General features: G+C 39.3%; 1 long non-coding RNA gene across 39 annotated transcripts in view; it reads left to right on the forward strand.

Annotated features, from left to right (window-relative positions):
• The window catches only part of LOC144301768 (uncharacterized), a 134,720-nt gene that overhangs the window by 4,754 nt on the left and 109,277 nt on the right, over positions 1-20,689 (forward strand). For 35 of the 39 annotated variants that reach the window (XR_013368604.1, XR_013368603.1, XR_013368605.1 and 32 more), the window contains exon 2: positions 18,164-18,260. The exons of 2 other annotated variants lie outside the window; for them this stretch is intronic. This is a non-coding gene — a long non-coding RNA (uncharacterized LOC144301768). Of the gene's footprint in view, positions 1-3,395; positions 4,488-18,163; positions 18,261-20,689 lie in introns of those variants that run through there. 2 more of the 39 variants (XR_013368597.1, XR_013368599.1) reach the window with 1 other exon arrangement.

Raw genomic sequence — 20,689 nt, forward strand, 5'->3', positions numbered from 1 at the left:
TTCTTCTCTACCCCGCTCTGTGCAAAATTTCCTCTCTGAGTCATCTTCTCATTGCTTCCCACTGCTGACCTCTCTCACAACCCTTTCTACTGCTTTCTGGAAATACTCTATTCTCTACAATGTCCTCAGTCTCTTTGGAACTCTCTGTATTCTTGTTCTAATGTAAACTTGGCTTTTCCTTGACATTATCACTTCTCAGGCAGCTTTCTTTAGAGATGCTAGCCATTTTTTCTTCATTTGTATCTCTGGGCCAGGAAGTGGTATTCATTTAGACTTTTATTGTTTCTTCCAAACTTTGCCTCTCCATGTCCAACAAGCCCTCTTTCTTTGAGTTGTATGATACCCCATTCTAACACCCGCCACAGTCACTTCCACAATAACTGAGGACAATGACAAGTGGTTCCTCATCAAAAAGAATATGTAATGGAAATTGCCTTCCCCTCATGTCTTCCAGTCCCCCACTACCTCTGTCTGGAAGGAACTTTCATCACCAATTTTTGGATATCCTTCCAGAAATATTTTATGAAAATAGAATCATATGCATTTATGTATATGTATGCATATTTATATATAAATTGTTTCCTAGAAATACACAAGTGGTAAGCTATTATAGACACTGTTCTGAAAACCATTTTTTTCTTAACAAAATATTTTGAATAATTTTTCCTATTAGTACATACAAATTTTACTTCTTAAAGAAAAGTCTTAAAAAAAAAAAAGAAAAAGAAAAGTCTTCTGCTATTGCAAATGAGGCTGCTATATATAACATTTTACTTAGGTCATCTTTTATATTTGCAAGTTATTTGTGGCATCAATTCCTAGAAGTGAGGTTGCTGGGTCAGAAGTTATTTGCAGGGCTCCTGGGTGGCTCAGTCAGTTAAGTGTCTGCCTTTGGCTCAGGGCATGCTCCCAGGGTGGTGGGATTAGACCCTGCATTTTGCACTCCCTAGTCAGTGGGAAGCTTGTATCTCCCCCTGCTGCTCCCTTGCTTGTGCTCTCTGTCTGTGTCAAATAAATAAATAAAATCTTAAAAAAAAAAAAAAGTCATTTGCTTTTTTAAAGTTGTAGTAGCTGTTGACAAAATTGTTCTCCATAGGCTGTGTGCTGATTTACACAGCCATCAGTGATGTGTCAGAGTCAGTGTCATTATCCTTGCCAACACAATGTTTAAATTTTTTTTCCTTTGCCAGTTTGATAGTTGAAAAATATTTCATTGAAGTTTTAGTTTGCAATTCTCCTACTTTAAGTGAGGATGAACATCTTTTCAAATGTTTAGCTCTGTATTTCCCTTTTGTGAATTTTTGGCCATCTCCTTTGCCTATATTGTTGATACTGCGATTTTTAATAAGAAATATATATTTTGGTCTTCATCCCCATTTCTGGCACAAAGTTTTTTATAACTATGGAATTGAGGGTTTTTTAAGTAACGAGAAGGATGAATATGTCTTTTGTTATGTCAGTGCGGTGACTTTGGACTCTAGCTAAGGTGGGAGACTCATTGTCAGGAGAACCAACCATTCGATTAGAGGGCTGGCATGTTGAATCAATCACCAAGAGCTAATGATTTCATCAATCATGCCTATATAATGAAGTCCCTGTAAAAGTGTAGAAGTAGTTGGTTCAGAGAATTTCCAGATTGGTGAAAGAGAACTCTTCTATGTGCCACCATGCTAGGCCCCAGACTCCACTAAGACAGAAGATCCTCTGTTCAGGACCTCACCCGATATATTTCATCTGCTTGTTGATTGGTTTTTTGTTTTTTTTTTTTTAAGATTTTATTTATTCATGAGAGACAGAGAGAGAGAAAGAGGCAGAGACACAGGCAGAGGGAGAAGCAGCTCTCCACGCAGGAAGCCGGATGTGGGACTCGATCCCGGGTCTCCAGGATCACGCCCTGGGCTGAAGGCAGCGCTAAACCGCTGGGCCACCCGGGGCTGCCGTGCTTGTTGATTGTATACTTTAATATCTCTTATAATAAACTGGTAATCTTGTGGGTAAATGGGTTTCCTGAGTTTTGTGAGCTACTCTAGCAAGTTAATCAAATCCAAGGAGAGGTTTGTGGGAACTTCAAATTTATAGCTGGTCAGTCAGAAGCACTGTTAACCTGAACTTGTGATTGGTATCTGAAATGGAGGGCAGTCTTGTGGGACTGAGCTCTTAACCTTTGGAATCTGATGCTATCTCTGGGAGCTGTCAGACTTGAATTGAATTGTAGGTCATCTAGCTGGTATCAGAGGATTGGTCGGCAGAGTGGGAATAAAAACCCCCCGCATTGGAACTGGGTGCAGCACCCTTACCTGTCTTCTTGCTATTTTGTTGCAGGTTTTTACCTAATAAGGAAAATAGACCTCTATTGACATATGAATTGAAATATATTTTTTCTTGGTTTGTTAAATGGTCATTTTTTTTGTTGTTGTTGTTGTTTTTAAAGATTTTATTTATTCACTTATGATAGACACAGAGAGAGAGAGACAGAGGCAGAGACAGAGACAGAGGGAGAAGCAGGCTCCATGCCGGGAACCCGATGCGGGACTTGATCCTGGGACTCCAGGATCACACCCTGGGCCAAAGGCAGGCACTAAACCGCTGAGCCACCCAGGGATCCCCTAAATGGTCATTTTGGTTTTGATGTTTGTTGTGCAGAAAAAATTTATCTGCATTGTTTACTAATCTCTCCATTTTGCTCTCTGTATTTTGTATCATGCCTATCCTTTCCCTATTTTGAAATTAACTTTAAAAATTTCTGTACATGGTGACTATAGTTAATAATATTGCATTGCATATTTGAAAATTGTTAAGAGTAGATTTTGATAGTTCTCATCACACACACAAAAAAACTTCATTACCATGTATGGTGACAGACATTGACTAGACATCAAGATCATTTCACAATATATAAAAATAACAAATCATTATTGTGTTGTACACCTGAAACCAATGTAATGTCTTATGTTAATTATACTTCAATTTTAAAAAAAGAAATTCACATTAGTTTTGGTAGAAAAAATACTTGAAATATATTTTATTATTATAAAAACTAAGGAACTTCCCAAATTCCACTTAATGTGTATTTTGAAAATAAATGTCAATGTAAGAAAAGAAAATCGGGAGTGCCTGGGTGGCTCAGTGGTTGAGCATCTGCCTTTGGCTCAGGTCATGGTCCTGGGGTCCTCGAATGGAGTCCCCCATCAGGCTCCCCTCTGGGGATATCTGCCTATATCTCTGCCTCTCTCTCTCTCTTTGTCTCTCATGAATAAATAAATAAAATGTTTAAAATAAGAAAAAGAAAAAGAAAAAAATGGGTTTCTTCTAGCGCTTCAATTTTTATATAAAAAATTTTGGTTCATCAGAAATCCTAGTCTTTCTAATTCCTGCCACCATCTTGGATCACTTCAATGTTAATGACCTTTTCAACCTCCCACCTTCCATGCTCCTTGATCTCCTCTGCTCCAACAGTCATGTCTCTTCCCATCTCTCACCACCATGTCCTGGAGCTTCTCATCCCCTGTGAGACCCCTCTACTTTTCTGAAAACTTAAACCTCTCCCATTCCACTCTTTTACCACAGTCTCTTATCCTTTTATGTTTCTTGCTCTCCTGATTTGACTACAGATTCATAATCGTTTCCTCAAGACCTCTGACCCTTAACTCCTCCTTTTTTTCTCATATTGTCTGGCTTTACTTGGCAGGACCACATGATGACTTTCACAAGACCTGGGCATTTTTGCCTTTATGGACCCCATTCTCCATTACAAAAGAAAAAAATGGTATATTTTATAATTGCACTTATAAAAGGTAAATATAACATTTTCTTTGGCCTAAAAGTTTATTTTTTCTTCTTATTCTAAAAGAAATTAAAACATTTTTGTGAACCCTAGACCATGTGTCTAAAGTATCAGTCGGTCCTGCTCCTAGGCACTGATTTACTGCTTAATCACTTTCTTGGCACCAGTCTCTGCTCTCTTGGCCTCTTGTTTTCTGTTTATCCTCATTGCCCAACCTCAAACCTATATGGATCTTTTACATTCTACTAGAGAAAAATCATACAGGGGGATTGATGCCATCACAGAGTTAGGTCTATGACATGCATTGTGCTCTTGACAGTGTTTAACAATTTTTCTACATAACCCTGATCAATTTTCTGTTTCATTCCTCATATTAGCTATACCAAATCATTTAGCATTCTACTCAACTAAGAGAAAATTAAGCTTGAACTCTTTAACTTCCCATTCTTCTATGTTCTGACTAGCTTTGACTGGGTAACAAAACATGCTAAGATTTAGTGGCTTAAAACAGTTATTTTTCTCTTAAGGTTATGTAGGTTGGTGGGCACAGCTGGACAGTTCTCATTTTGGGGTGTTTGCACCCCAAATGTGATTGCAGCTTGACCAAAGACAATCAGGTTGGCCTATGGACAGTTGAAGATTTGACTTGTTTGGGTGTCCAAGATGTCTCTCTCACAAGGCTGGCAATGTTGTTGGTTGTGAGGTAAGAACTGGGTTGGGCTGTTAACCAGAGCACCTATTAGGGGCTGGCCTCTCCAGTGGCTCTGTATGGCTGCTCACAGCATGGTGGCTAAGTCTGAAAGAGAGTGTCCCAAGATCCTGTGTTCCAAAATGTGGACATAAGCCTTGGAGGTCCTGGAATATCAGTTCTATTGTATTCTATTGGTCCAGCAAGTCACTAAAAACAGCCTAGAATCAAGGGTAGGAGAATGACCATCTTTTAATGGGGGAGTGACACAGTCACATTATTATAGAGCATACAGATAGAAAGTGGTAATCTGCCACACGCTAATACAAAATTAGTTGCTTCTATTCCCATTTTTATTGCTTCATTCCCATCTCAGAGGAAGCAGCATCCCAATATCTATTCATGTCTGTTCTTTTAGCATTGTCCGTTCTTTGCCTTCCCACCTCTTCAGAGACCTCATTTTGTCAAATATCTTGTCTGTTCTCTATTCTCCCTCTATTGGTTATTTTCTTCTTTCTTTCTTCTTTCTTTCTTCTTTCTTTCTTCTTTCTTTCTTTCTTTCTTCTTTCTTTCTTTCTTTCTTTCTTTCTTTCTTTCTTTCTTTCTTTCGATTTTATTTATTTATTAATGAGAGACAGAGAGAGAGAGACACACACACACACACACACACAGGCAGAGGGAGAAGCAGGCTCCATGCAGGGAACCTGATGTGGGACTCGATCCTGGGACTCCAGGATCACGCCCTGAGCCAAAGACAGGCGCTAAACCACTGAGCCACCCAGGGATCCCCTATTGGTTGTTTTCTTATGAATATCCTCAAGTTTCCCCCTAAAGAATAATTAACTTTGGGTCTTTGTTCAACTCCAGATAAACATCTTTTATATCTGTTTCTATATGCAAACACAGTGTTTGAAAATCAGATCTATCCTTATTGATTTCATCTTTCCAGTTTGTATACACTGCTCAGTCTACTGGAAACTGCATATGGACTACCATCCCCACCACCATGTTGAAATTCTTCTTCTTTTTATTACTAAAGACTTTCTAATGAATACCACCATTTGCTTCAACATGGGTGGAACTGGAGGGTATTATGTTGAGTGAAGTAAGTCAGTCAGAGAAGGACAATCATCATATGGTTTCACTCATACGTGGAATCTAAGAAATAGTGAAAGGGATTATAGGGGAAAGGAGAGAAAATGAGTGAGAAAAATTAAGGTGACAAAACATGAGACTCCTAACTCTGGGAAATGAACAAGGGGTAGTGGAAGGGGAAGTGGGCAGGGGGTGGGATGACTAGGTGACGTGCATTGAGAAGGGCACTTGATGGGATGACCCCTGGGTGTCATACTATATGTTGGCAAATCGGACTTTAATTAAAAATATATATTAAAAAATAAAAAAAGGCATCCTAATTGTCTAATCCAATAAATACGTTAAAATATTTAAACTTTTGATAATATTTAATGATATTGATCACTCCCTTGTTCTTGAGACTATTCATGGGCCTTTATGATCCTTCTCTATTGGTTTTCTGTGGTAAAATCTTAGAGATTTTGCACAAGAGAAGTAGTAAAATCTTAGGGAATGAAAGTAAAGAATAGATAATATGTTAATAGTCTATGGTTCTTTAACAAAATGCCACATACTTGCTGGCTTAAAGCAACAGCAATTTATTCTTTCTCAGTTCTGGAGGCCAGAAGTCCAAAATCAGTACCACTAGTCTGTTGATGTTGACAGGGCTGTGTTTCCTTTGAAGGTTCTAAGAGATGTTAGGTTCCCTTTCTCTTCCAGTTTCTTCTTCTTCTTCTTTTTTGCAATTTTTAAAATTTAATTTCAATTGCCAATATACAGTATAACACCCAGTGCTCATCCTATCAAGTGCCCTCCTCATTGCCCATCACCCAGTTATCCCATTCCCCCCACCAACTTCCCCTTCCAGAACCCTTTGTTTGTTTCCCAGAGTTAGGAGTCCCTCATGGTTTATCTCGCTCTCTAATTTTTCCCACACTGTTCCTCTTCTTTCCCTTGTAATCCCTTTCACTATTTCTTATATTCCACGTATGAGTAAAACCGTATGATAATTGTCCTTCTCCAATTGTCTTATTTCACTCAGCATAATACCCTCCAGTTCCAACCACATCAAAGCAAATGGTGGGTATTTGTCTCTTCTGATGACTGAGTAATATTCCATTGTATGTGTATATATATCTTCTTTATCCATTCATCTGTCGAAGGACATCGTGGCTCCTTCCACAGTTTGGCTATTGTGGACATTTCTGCTCTGAACATTGGGGTGCAGATGTCCTGGTGTTTCATATATCAGCATCTTTCGGGTAAATACCCAGTAGTGTAATTGCTGGGTCAAAGGGTAGCTCTATTTTTAACTTCTTGAGGAATCTCCACACAGTTTTCAAGAGTGGCTGTACCAGTTTGCATTCCCACCAACAGTGCAAGAGGGTTCATTTTCTCCACATCTTCTCCAACATTCGTTGTTTCCTGTCTTACTAATTTTCGCCATTCTCACTGGTGTGAGGTGGTATCTCATTGTGGTTTTGATTTGTATTTCCCTGATGGCAAGTGATATGGAGCATTTTCTCACGTGCTTGTTAGCCATATGTATGTCTTCTTTGGAGAAATTTCTGTTCATGTCTTCTGCCCATTTCACGATTGGATTTTTTTGTTTCTTGGGTGTTGAGTTTGATAAGTTCTTTATAAATCTTGGATATTAGCCCTTTATCTGATATATCATTTGCAAATATCTTCCCCTATTCTGTAGGTTGTCTTTTAGTTTTGTTGACTGTTTCTTTTGCTGTGCTAAAGCTTTTAATCTTGGTTAAGTACCAATAGTTCATTTTTGCTTTTGTTTCCCTTGCCTTCATAGATGTATCTTGCATTTAAAAAAAAATATTTTTTTTATTTATTTGAGAGAGAGAGAGAGAGAAAGAGAGAGAGCACAAGCAGGGGGAAGGGCAGAGGGACAAGCAGACTCCCCACTGAGAACAGAGTCCCATGTAGGGCTTCATCCCTGGATCCCAAGATCATGACCTGAGCCAGTCAGATGCTTAACCGACTGAGCCCCCCCAATTGCCCCTCTTCCATTCTAATGGCTACTGTCATTCCTAGCTTGTGGCAGCATCTCTCCAATCTTCAAGGCCAGCATCTTCAACTCTCTCTGTTTCATCTTCACACTGCTTTTTTTGTGTGTGTGTCAAGTTTTCCTCTGCCTTGCTCTTACAAGGACACATGTGACAGCATTTAGGGCTGATACAGGTAATCCAGGGCAATCTCAAGACCCTTAATTTAATCACATCAACTCCTTTTCCAAATAAGGTAGCATTTACAGGTTCCACGGATGAGAGCATGGATATATTTTGTGGTTCCATTTGTTAGCCTATCATAGATAGAGAAGAAAACTGACCTAGTAATTCAAAACCTTATGGAAGGTCATGGATAACTGACTAGATGGGTTTAGCTAATGTAAGTAAGTTTCAAAAGAATAATAGAAATTATTGAGGCTTTTTTCCTTTCTTCTTTTTCTTAAAGCTGAAAACCACAGTCTGGAAGAAGAAAATGGCATCTCTCTCTCTCTCTCTCTCTTTAAGAATTTATTTATTCAGAAGAGACACACAGAGAGAAGCAGGGACATAGGCAGAGGGAGAAGCAGGCTCTCTGCAGGGAACTAGATCCCAGGACCCCCAGGAGCATAACCTGAGCCAAAGGCAGATGCTCAACCACTGAGCCATCCAAGCTTCAGGATGGCTTGTAGGTTTAGGACTTGTAGAAGGAAGCAGCCCTCACTGGAATTGACTGCAGGGAAGGAAACAGGAGAAAGCTAAATTTCAGTTAAAAAAAAAGGTGGAAGATACCGTCGATGAGAACCTACCTCGACATAACAATTATAACATAGTGAAGTCCTGTTAGTATAAGAGAACACTATAAATGCATCTGAAATATAATTTGTTTCAAACTAGCAGTGGTAGCACAAGCCATTTATCATGGTTTCCCTGTTGCTGTCCTAAAATAGATACTGTAGAGTTAATGCATAATTAATTAATTATGACTTGTCTAGAAAGACTACTAAACTTCCAGACAATAGTGCTTGACTATGTGCTTATTCAAGAACTCTAATTAAATGGAATTAATTCAATTAATGATCTAATGAACACAGTGATTTTTTAAAAGACTTTATTTATTAATCATGAGAGACACACAGAGAGAGGCAGAGACATAGGCAGAGGGAGAAGCAGGCTCTATGCAGGGACCCTGATGTGGGAGTCCATCCCAGGATTCCAGGATCATGCCCTGACCCAAAGGCAGACGCTCAACCGCTGAGCCACCCAGGGGTCCCGAACACAGTGATCTTTAGAAGAACTTGCAGTCTGCCCTCCCCTAGCTGAAGAACAATTGTCCCAGAAAACTCATTTGAGTATTGACTTACCAAGGTAAGCACACTTGCTTGTATAGCCAAGTAGTCAATCAGATATACAGCTCCTTGAATCTAATTTATGTACCATTTTCATCTTCATTTGCTATTTAAAATGTAAGAATTTAAAAAGCAGTCAGTTTTAATTAACGTAAAATCATATTTCAAATTACCATGTATTTGCTTTGGAATGTAGGAAAAAGACTTTCAGTGTTGACCACAATAGACTGACATTCAAAAAGAATAAAGGCAAAAATGTACCATAATTGCTCCTGAAACAGAGGCTATTGATTTCTTCCTCATCATCTTATCAAAGAGACAGTGAAAGGAAAAAAATACAGGTTCAAAGGGACCAGCTACTCAGGTATTGGGCAGGAGCTTTGAGTGAAAATTTCAGCCTTATTTAAAACATTTAAAGGAAGTAGCTTGTCTTCGTGTAGGAATCATTATTCTCAGTTCATCCTCTGGAGTTTTTCACATCTTTAGAAGGGTGCATTCTGTGCAATTTCTAAGAAGTGCTTCTTTAATGGGAGGGATTTATGTTAAGTTGGTTCAGGAGAGGTAGACATTTGTGGAGCCTTTTTAATGGACTACAAAAGACTGTCGAGTAATTAAATAGATTTCTTTTCCTTTAGACTGTTCCATGGTTTTAAAAACACTCCGCTGAGCATGTAAAATCAATTTCCATTACTGGCCTTGACCTTTGCAGTTTTATAAACATGTTTTTTCCCTGAGTTTGGAATGTGGTTCAAAGGCAATAGTAGAAGACTGGAGAATAAGGTCATTGTAATAAAAGTTACTGCTTTTACAGTGAAAATCTTTTCACATAGGCATTCATTCAACTGCATGTATTACAAATATAATTATACAAATATCTGCTTCTCTATATTTATATTGTATATGATATGTGTATTTATATTAGAGGCAGGGCTTTTGTTTTATTGGTGTATAATTAGAAAAAAAAAATCTTTGTTTTCATTGCTAAAGGTATTTTTCCCTTTCCCATTCCAAGAAAGTAGCCAAACTATTGTGTTCCTTTGCCCCAGGGGCTCTGGGTTGCTGAATGGAAAGCAGATGTTGCCAGAGGACAGCTTCATTCCTTTTGTTTTGTTTTGTTTTGTTTTTCTTTTGAAAGACTAGATCCATTATGAGGACCCATTGTCTGCTCTGGATGAGAAGAAAGATTAGGGTTTTGGCAGGGTGGGGAGGTGTTGGGGGTAGAAATAGAACTGGATATAGGCAAACAATTCCTTGAGTCCAGCAGGAGGAAGAGGATTTAGGTGGTTTCCAGAAAAGGTAGCACAGATCCTGCTTGTTAACTCCCAGTTGGATGGATTTCTATAGGATGATAGGGAAGAGGAACTCTAGGAACCCTGGCCTCAGGACTTACAGAGACCCTCAGTCAAGTTGTGAATACAACTTCCCTCAGGGACAGATCATGTGACGTGAACAATGAGCATATCAGTGGAGACTAGTGGAGACTGTGAGCCTTTCTTTCAATATTTGGAGTGTAGAAGACATCCCCATTCTCAACCTTTGTATTACCTGAAGTGAGAATGGAAGAGGTCAGTCCAGAAATGACTGAAATGGAATTTCCTGCCAACTGATTGCTGCTCTAAGCTGCTCAATTGCATTTAAACAAAATAAAGAAATGTGATATCTTACACCCAGAGTTGTGAGATTTTCACTGCCCTTTATTTCCCCTCCACTTCATCTGTAAGATAGCAATTTTTAAAAAAAGATTTTATTTATTTATTCATGAGAGACACACAGAGGGAGAGAGAGAGGGAGGCAGAGACACAGGCAAAGGGAGAAGCAGGCTCCATGCAGGGAGTTCGATGTGGGACTCCATCCCGGGACTCCATCCCGGGGCTCAATCCCGGGGCTCCATCCCGGGGCTCCAGGATCACTCCCTGGGCCGAAGGCAGGTGCTAAACTGCTGAGCCACCCAGGGATCCCCAGGATAGCAATTATTAAACTCATGTTGCACAGTTGTTTTAGCATTAAAGTAGATGACATGTACAAAGTGACTATATCAAATCATCTATGTTCAATAAATTATCACCAGGAAATATTTATATGTGTACATACTATTGCAAGAGTAGAATCAGGTGCTAGGTTTTCAAAGAAGCACAAGACATTCTTCTGGTTTCCAAGGATTTTGTTATAATTAGAGGTATAGATTAAGTATATAGGACTATCTCAAAGTCCTAGGTTTAGATCTTTAAGCAAGAAATGCAGGCAGGTGAAACATGCAGAGGGCCATAGGAAAATTGAATGGAAGAATTTGGAAGCAGGAATCATGACATAGAACAGAAAACCTATAGGAAGCTTAGATGAGAAGATGGCAACTTTAGGTGTGAAGGAAATTTGAGTATGATGCTATCATTGGAAAATTTCACCGAGACATAGATAGTTATTCATACAATATTTGGACAGCAGGTTTTGATTTTTCTTCCCTGTGCCTTTTTTCCCCTCCATTTTGTGAAAATCAAAATTTTAGGTGCACAAAGTTTAAATAATAATATAACTCAACAGAATAATACAAACCACTACCACCAACAACAAATACAATCCTTAATTTCTCCATCCATTTATTTTTACTCAGAAGCAGCCACTTTCAGCTATTTTATTGTATTGGTTATATGACCTTCCAGTTTGTAAATACTATTCTCTTGATTTTTTTATTTCAGTCATTATCTATTAATATATCCCATTTCGAATGATGGTTTTTTTCTTTTTTAAAGATTTTATTTATTTATTCATGAGAGACACACAGAGAGAGGCAGAGACACAGGCAGAGGGAGAAGCAGGCTCTCTGCAGGAAGCCCAACATGGGACTCGATCCCGGGTCTCCAGGATCAGGCTCTGGGCTGAAGGCGGTGCTAAACTGTTGAGCCACCCAGGCTGGCCCAGATGATGATTTTTCTTTAATCCTCATACCTATACCTCACTCTATCACATGTTTCTCTTTTTCTTTTTTTTCCCCTTGTGTCTACTACCATAGTTATTTCATGATTTGGATTAGAGCAAGATTATTGCATTATTATGATGATGATAAATGGTATTCACAGCTATGCTTTATAGAATGCAGTGATTTATATAAGTATGATTATTCTTCCCACTCACAACTGTGTTTTCCCTGGATTAAATAATTGTCCTCAAATTTTTAAAAATTTAGTTTTCTATATATTTCTAATTGAAACTGTCTGCCAGTTGCTTGAGGGGCCTGAGTAGTTCAGTCAGTTAAGCCTCTGACTCTTGATTTCACCTCAGGTCATGATCTTTGTGTGGGATCGAGCCTTGCAGTGGGGCCCTATGCCCAGCACTGGGTGGGCTTGTGATTCTCTCTCTCTCTCTCTCTCTCTCCCCCCTCCCTCTGCCCTGCCCCCCCAACTCCCTCCCTCTCTCTCATTCCCTCTCTTGCTATCTCTCTCTCTAAAATAAATAAGTAAAATCTTAAAAAAAAAGAACCCATCTGCCAGTTGTTTAAATCTCTTCTTGATATGTTCAGACACGTAAGGTATTCTGGCATTGCATATCCCTGAAGCTCTCTAACCTGTCCTAATCTAGAAAGGCTATCCTCAGGGCCTCCCCACACCTGTGACCATGGAATTGCTCTTGACCAGAGTTCCATAATTTCTTCTACCTCTCTCCCCTGTAGAATTCCTATCTCCAGACGGTCTCATGTCTTCCTTGTTTTTGGTTTTACCCACTGCCACACTTAGCCTTTAAGTGGCTATCTGAGAAAGGGTGCAGGTGATACAAAGTTTTTGATACCCAGAATGTCTGAAAACCTCCTTATTTTTCCTCATACTTAATTGATAGTTTGGCTGAATAGAGACATCTATGTTGAGAAATATTTTTCCTCAGAATTTTTAAGGTGTTGCTCTTCTACTTCCAGTGTGCTGTTGAGAAATCCAAAGCTATTCACATTCTCCCATCTTTTTAGGTGACCATCTACCCTTCAACCCCCACCCAGAGGCTTGTCTTTGTCCCAGTGTTTTAAGATTTCACAATGCCATGGCTTTGGTGTGGTTTGTTCTCGGCCATTGCTTGGGTACGCTGGGTTCTCTTTTAGTCTGGATACTTAGGTCATTCTGTTCTAGGAAATACACTCGAAATGTTTCATAAGTAACTTTCTCCCCTCATTTTCTCTGTCCTGTTTCTTGGGAACTCCTTTCATCTGAATGTTGAACTTGTGAACTTGTCCTCTACTTTTCTCATTTTTTTTCCCCTTTTCCATTCTTTATCTTTTTTGGCTCTGCTTTCTGAGAGATTTCTCCAGTTTTATCTTCTAACACTTATGGAGTCTTTCTTTCTTTTTTTTTTTTTCCAAAATTTTTTTTTATTATTTATTTATGATAGGCACACAGCGAGAGAGAGAGGCAGAGACACAGGCAGAGGGAGAAGCAGGCTCCATGCACCGGGAGCCCGACGTGGGATTCGATCCTGGGTCTCCAGGATCGCGCCCTGGGCCAAAGGCAGGCGCTAAACCGCTGCGCCACCCAGGGATCCCTTATGGAGTCTTTCATTTATGCCAGTGTATTTTTAAAATTTCTAGTATCTTATATGTATTTACTGATTTTTTTTAAAACAGGCTATACTTTTTTCATTAAAAGAGTATCTTCTCGGGATCCCTGGGTGGCGCAGCGGTTTAGCGCCTGCCTTCGGCCCAGGGCGCGATCCTGGAGACCCGGTATCGAATCCCACATCGGGCTCCCGGTGCATGGAGCCTGCTTCTCCCTCTGCCTGTGTCTCTGCCTCTCTCTCTCTCTGTGTGTGACTATCATAAATAAATAAAAATTAAAAAAAAAAAAAGAGTATCTTCTCTTACCACCATGAAGATATTAGTAATAAGATGTTTTCTTCTCTCTTTATTGTCTGGTTCTTCCAATTTGCTTATACTGTGACTGGGTTCTGTTTTTTTATTAAAGATGTCTTATGTATGTATCTGGTGGTCCTTTGTGTTTGCACATATTTAAGAGTGTGGCACTCTTGAGTGTGGTAGTGGAGATTGTTGGTAGGGAGATCTGACTTAGAAGAGTGCTATCTGATAAAATTTTATTACATGATGGACATATTCTGCAGATACATTGTCCGGTATCCTAGCCACTAACCATACTGTCAATCCCATAAAATGTGGCTAGTGCAACTGAGGAACTGATGCTTAAATTTTACTTCATTTAATTAATCAAAATTCTAATGTAAATCATTACAAGTGGCTAGTGGCTACTATATTGGACAATACAGGCCTATGGTTTCTCTTTGAATTTTTTCCTTAGTGAATTGGGTTGGATTCATTAAAGAAAGAGTTTTGATCTTTTTCCTGGAAGGTTCAGCTTTGAATGCTACCATTCTGAGAGCCAGACAGAGATAAAGGACTAGGGGCAGGAATGAATTTTCATTACCAATATGCCAAAGTCCACCTGTCCTTAATTTTCTATTTATAGTATTGCAGCCCTCCAACTTTCCCAGAGTTCTCTGGCTTAGTTTTGCTAGAATATAAACTTCTAGGCTTTTGTGTTTGTTTTGGGTAAATAGGGGATTTTTTTTTAAAGATTTTATTTATTTATTCATGAGAATACACAGAGAGGAGAAAGAGAGAGAGAGAGAGCGGCAGAGACACAGGCAGAGGAAGAAGCAGGCTCCACGCAGGGATCCTGGGTCTCCAGGATCATGCCCTGGGCAGAAGGTGGCGCTAAACCGCTGAGCCATCCGGGCTGCCCTAAATAGGGATTTTAAAAAAAGAGTGTTTGTTTGTTTATTTGAGAAGGAGAACACGGTGGAGGTGGGGGTGCAGAGGAAGAGAGACAGAATCTCAAGCAGACTCTGCTGAGCCCGGAGCCCAGTGCAGTGCTCGATCTCACAACCTTGAGATCATGACTGTGGCTGAAACCAAGAGTCGATACTTAACCAATTGCACCACCCAGGTGCCCCTAAATAGGGGATCTGAGGCTCTGCATCTTCTTTTTTGCCCTACCGTCCGTCCTATTTCCAGGGCTGTCCAGTGCCATTAGTTCCCAAAAACTTGTTTGTAATCAGTGCTTGGTAGCCTTTTTTTTTTTTTTTTTTTTTAATTTAAGTAGTCTACGCTCAATGTGGGGCTCAAAGTCACAACTCTGAGATCAAGAGTTGCATGCTCTTCCAGCGGAGCCAGCTAGATGCCCAATGCCTCTCAGCTTTCCTACCATCATCTTAGGACCCAGCACTCTCAGATCTGATACATCAATTACTTTTCACTTATATCATCCCTACTTTCAAATTTTGATGTCATATCTTTCCTCATTCTTTGTCCTTATGATTTGATATCTTAAAAAATTATTTACTATGTTTTAGTGGGGTTTCAGAAGAATATAAACAAATGTGTGCATTTAGTCACCATATTTATTCCACAGTTGGTTTATTTCATATGTGGGTTATCTTTGTCCATTAAGGCTGCTCTAACAAAAGTACTATAGACTGGCTTAAGCAACCAACATTTATTTCTTGTAGTTCTGGAGGCTGGGAAGTCTAAGATCAAGGTGCTGGCAGATTAGGTGTTTGGTGAGAACACTAATCGCATTGACAAAAGGCTTCGTTTTGCTAGAAAATAAACTTCTAGGCTTTTGTGTGCATAGGTCTCATGACCTAATCACCTCTGATAATCACCCCACCTCCTAATATCATCACTTAGTGGGTTATGATTTCAACATATTAATTTGGGGAAAAGGATTACCTAGAATTCATACCTGTAGGAATTTCAAATTTGGAATATATTTTTGCTCCCCCCCCCCCTTTTTTTAAAATCAACTCTATCAGCTGACTTCTATAAGCATTTTAGGCTTCCACTGATTGAGACTGAATAGGATAATTGAATAGGTCTCCCATATTAGGAGAAACTTTTTACAGGTTCAAATAATAGATTTTTATCTCTAAGAAAAAATTTGGGAAAAACTATACCATCAATTCAGAAATATGCAATTAGCTTTTTGAATTAATTGAATAGGCCTCCTATAAAAGGAGAGACTTTGTAAAGACTCACAAGGCAATTGCTTTTATTTCTTTGGGATAATTTTTGGAGAAAGCATCACTTATATTAAAGTTCATATGGTATTTAGGCAAATCTATATAAAAAATAAAGCATGGATATAACCTAATCAGCACCATTGTGTTTGCTTTCCTCATCTCCCACTGAGGAGGGGTGGTCAAAAATGATGGTTAGATTTTTGTGGGGGTGCAGATTCAGATTACCATGATTTGCAGAAAATAAAGTACTGTTTATTGTTCATCCATGTTATGGAATTCAGCATAAGCCCAACATATATTTAAGAGAATATATAACAAGGGAGACCAGCAGAGTCATGGGTAGAATAAGCCTTTTGACTTTATAAAGTAATACATTTTAAACTCCCATCAGTTTGGACCTTTTTATGAAGTTGGATGATTTATTTCTGCTTCTCATTTTCTAACTAGAAGCTGGCTTTCCTTACAAAATAAAGGTGGTCACTCATCTCCTATCCTCCACAGATGAGGCCAGTCAAGGTCCATGCTTAGAACTTTCAAAGTCCTCCAGTCTTCTTCAGGACTGTGACCTTGGGGCATGAGCAAATGAGGCTGGCTGGTTTTACTAGCATGTCCTTTGGGTACTAAAATGAACCTCTTCTCGGTGGATTGGTCTTCTGCTTTTGTTAAATCTACAATTTGATTTCTGTGTAAATCTTAGTGGTTGGCAAATCACAGTTGTGTTTGTTTTTCTCTTCAGTGGTTGAAGCCATCACCCCACCTGCATTGTTCTTTTTTTTTTTTTTTCATAAACTCGGATTTGTACCACACAGTTAAGAATTTCATTCTATAGTGTTTGGTTGCTGCTTGCTTTAGACAGTCCTTACTTCCCCCTCGGCCCCCAGTCCCCTACACATCCAACTAAATTGTCATAGTTCAGAAGACACAAGTCATACTTGAAATGTCTTTGTAATCCCACAGTACTGCACATGTAAAACCACTCAGATTAGGCTCTTTTATCATGAGACAGAACTGTGAAATGTGCTACCATTTATCTTGTACATCCTCTGTTCCCAGTACCATGGAGATACTTTATATATTATTTCTCATCCTGCATAGATCCTGAAAGGGAGCTGATATTCTTTTTTTTTTTTTTTTAAGATTTTATTTATTTATTCATGAGAGACACAGAGAGAGGCAGAGACATAGGCAGAGGGAGAAGCAGGGTCCCTATGGGGAGCCTGATGTGGGACTTGATCCTAGAACTCTAATCACAATCTGAGCCAAAGGCAGATGCTCAACCACTGAGCCACCCAGGTCCCCAGGAACTGTTATTCTTATCTGATTTCTGAGTGGGATCTGACACTCCAGAGAAAGTAACTTGCCTGTATTTCATAAGCATCAGAGTCTAGATTTGAACTCAGATTGAACCCAGGATTTGAATCCACGTTATTTCTACTACTGTATATACCACTGCATATCAATTTAGCTCATTCTCCAATTTCACATAGAATCCAAATAAGCATATTATAGCAGCATCACTTAGCTTTCATCTAGATTTGTAATTTGGACTACTAACCTAGATGAAATTCAAGCTCTAGCTGATGACTTCCAGTGTTAGCTTTGCTTTTTGGAGAATTAGGTGACCAACTTTCTGAGCAAAAGTACTTGGCTCTTTAGGGCCACAGGAACCTATGAGTGAGTGTCAAGATATTATCGGTGAACAGCCTGGTCTTGAAACCCCAGGACTTCCTGAGTCCAATAATGACAGGGCTGAGTAGTGATGTAGGGCCTATAACTTGTCCCTTCATTTCCTTCTCTGCATTTCATCACTCTCACATTTTTAAATCAACACTACCTCTATGATATAATAATGGGCAAGCACTCTGAGTTTTCAAATGAAAAGTGAGTGCCAGGAATATTTTATTTGGCTTGGAAAGATATAAATTCCTAGGTCTATACAGATCCCAGTGGCTTTCAGAGAGACAGAGCATGCTGGTCTCCTTAAGAAAGGCCACCAATGGGAGTGATTTCTGGTGATGCAATGCTGATATTTTAGTACCATTCTGGAGAAGGGAAGAGGTGGGGTTTCTCTGGAGCCAGATGAACTCACAATTAGTTCTCACCCAGGCTGCTTAAGCAATTATGATGAAACCAAATCACATTACTTTTTCCTTCTACTCCTGATAAAAGCCTCAACCCTGTTCCTTCTGCCCCACAGGGCACTTGGCTGGCCATTATTCTTAACACTATAGATGCTTTTCTTTGCTTCTGTTTCCAGGCTACAACTGTCACAGTGTAAAATAAGAAGTGTGGGGGAAATAATGTACACCTCTCGATCTCACTACTTCAGAGGTACCTAGCAACCCGGTCTCCAGGCAAGTAGCATGAATCTCCCTGGTAGTTTACTGCCCACTCACAGCAGAGGCGGCGTGCTCTCTGCAAATAGCCTACGTCTTTGCCAGTGCCAGCTTAGTGGTGGTGGTGGGGGGGTGGTGTCATTTGGTATCCTTGGGGACGTTTGGTTCTTGTTCTGGGAAGACTAGGGCAAAGCAATGACAATTTCCCCAAAGCTGTTTGTGGAATCAGAAATTAGGTCAAGCAGTTCTGTTCTTGGGGTTGCATAGTCTAAAATCAAAAGCGATCATTTTCAATCTTTGTTTTTTTGGTCTTTGACACATTTCTGTCATGGATTTTCCAAAATATTCATCACACTCTTTCTAAAGGATGAAAGGAATGTTTTCCAGGTGTATCTATGCAATGAGTAATCCTCCTGACTCATTTGTCCATCTATCAACCCACCCAAAAATGCTACCATATCAGTTGTGCTCATAGTTTTTACCAAATCCACTTCCTGCTTCCAAAATGTCATTTGGGCTAAAGAGAGCCCTGCACTGGTTTACCAACCAGCCACATGGACTTTCCACTTCAGGCTCATGCACCACAGGGCCTTAAATATGGATATGGTGCTTTTAATCTACTTTCTGTACCTCAGGGAATCATTAGAGGTTCTTTATTTCTTTACTACTTCTGTTTCCTCTGCATTTTAACCCTCCCCCAGAGTAAAAGCCTTGGAGAATGAAAGTCACATCTCTTGTGGAGGGAAACCAATCTTTTCCTGTGGTGGCTTATTAAAGAATAGAAGGACTCAGGCTTCTGTGCATGCAGAGCTTAATCTAGGAAACTGAGTGCTGCTACATAGAGGGCTGATCCCAACATATCAGGAAGAGAATAGGTTAGTTTAACCTCTGAATCACTCCCTCACTCACTCACCAAGCAGTAAGTGAATTCCTACCATGTGCCAGGCCCTACTAGGAACAAGGAAGACAAATACAAATAAAAAAATCTTACTGGTAAGCTGATAGTCTGGATGATATTTTAATGAAAACAACAATTAGGAACAGTGTCAGATTCATTGTAATACAAGTACTTTTAAAGTGTTTTGGAAGCTCAATGGGGATGGGGGTACTCTTTAGGGAGGTAGGAGGGGAGAGGAAATGAGATTAATATAATTTAATTTTTAATAATAGATGTGTTAAATAACTGGCTCACAACATTCCTGAAAATTTAACACTTGACTCTTATGAGCTGATGTGAACCTGCTCCAGCACGCTTTGGGATGAAAGCGAAATTGGGAAGTGTAGATATGTCTTATAGCAACACTATGGACATATGTTTGGACTCTCCATGAGCAGGATAATTTGAAATGTTAGCTAGTGTTTTGTTTTTCTTGTTTTATGTGTTTTTATTTCTTCTCAATGAAGGCGATTAAGACGTGATTAAGTTTTGTTTTTTTCTTGTTTCAAAGGCTTTTTTCAAGTGTAAATTTAAAAAAATATTTTATTTATTTGAGAGAGAGAAGGAGAGCATGAGTAGGAAGGCAGAAGGGTGAGGGAGAAGCAGACTCCCTGCTGAGCAAGGAGCCCTGTGTGGTGCTCGATCCCAGAACCTTGAGATCATGACCTGAGCCGAAATCAAGAGTCAGAGGCTTAATGAACTAAGCTACTCAAGTACCTCATTTCAGAGACTTCCATATTGCTAGGCAAAAACTTTTTCTAGAGAGCTAGACTGCACGTTACTTACTTTCACAGGACCATCTGGATATAGCAAGGTGAAGGTCAGTAATGAAGTTGTAGACTAAGATCAGAGGGTTCATTCTTGAATGCGGTGTGTGAGATCCTTGTAAATTTTAGAAGTTTCTTGGTGGAAAGAATGAGCCTAATAAAAAGACTGAAATTGACTTTCTCAACTAAGTAGAAGAAAGCTCAGCGTAATTTGACTATTTCAGAGAAGTGATGTTTCTTATACTCCAGTGTTGTGGAATTAAACTGATATCCATTTCAGCTGTAGGTCACACCTGCTTTTCTAACCAAAAATATGGCCTGATTGTATTTAAATTTTAAGAGAATAATTGTCACCTACAATTTGGAATTGGAAGAAATTTTTCTCATTGAAAAATGAGGCTAGTTAGGTGTGAATATCTACCATGATAAGGAGAATAATCAGGGTAGCCTATGGGAATAAAGAGGAGAAGAACAGGCTCTGCAATATTTTAGAGGATAAATCACAAAGGGTGGAATACAAGTTGCAGGATTTAAAATGTGAATTTTTATGGCTTAGAAGCAAATGCAACTCAATGCCTCTGTTGGTTACCCCTGCCTTCTGCATGCTTGGCACAAGGCCTCATACTTAGCAGCAACATGTATTAAGCAGAGGTGCTTAATACATGTTGAATGAATGAAAGCGTGAATAAATCCAATGCATGAACAAATATGCATGTTTTTACTACATTAAAAATGAGCCTGGT

This window comes from Canis aureus, chromosome 30 (assembly GCF_053574225.1).
Source record: "Canis aureus isolate CA01 chromosome 30, VMU_Caureus_v.1.0, whole genome shotgun sequence".
NCBI lineage: Eukaryota > Metazoa > Chordata > Mammalia > Carnivora > Canidae > Canis > Canis aureus.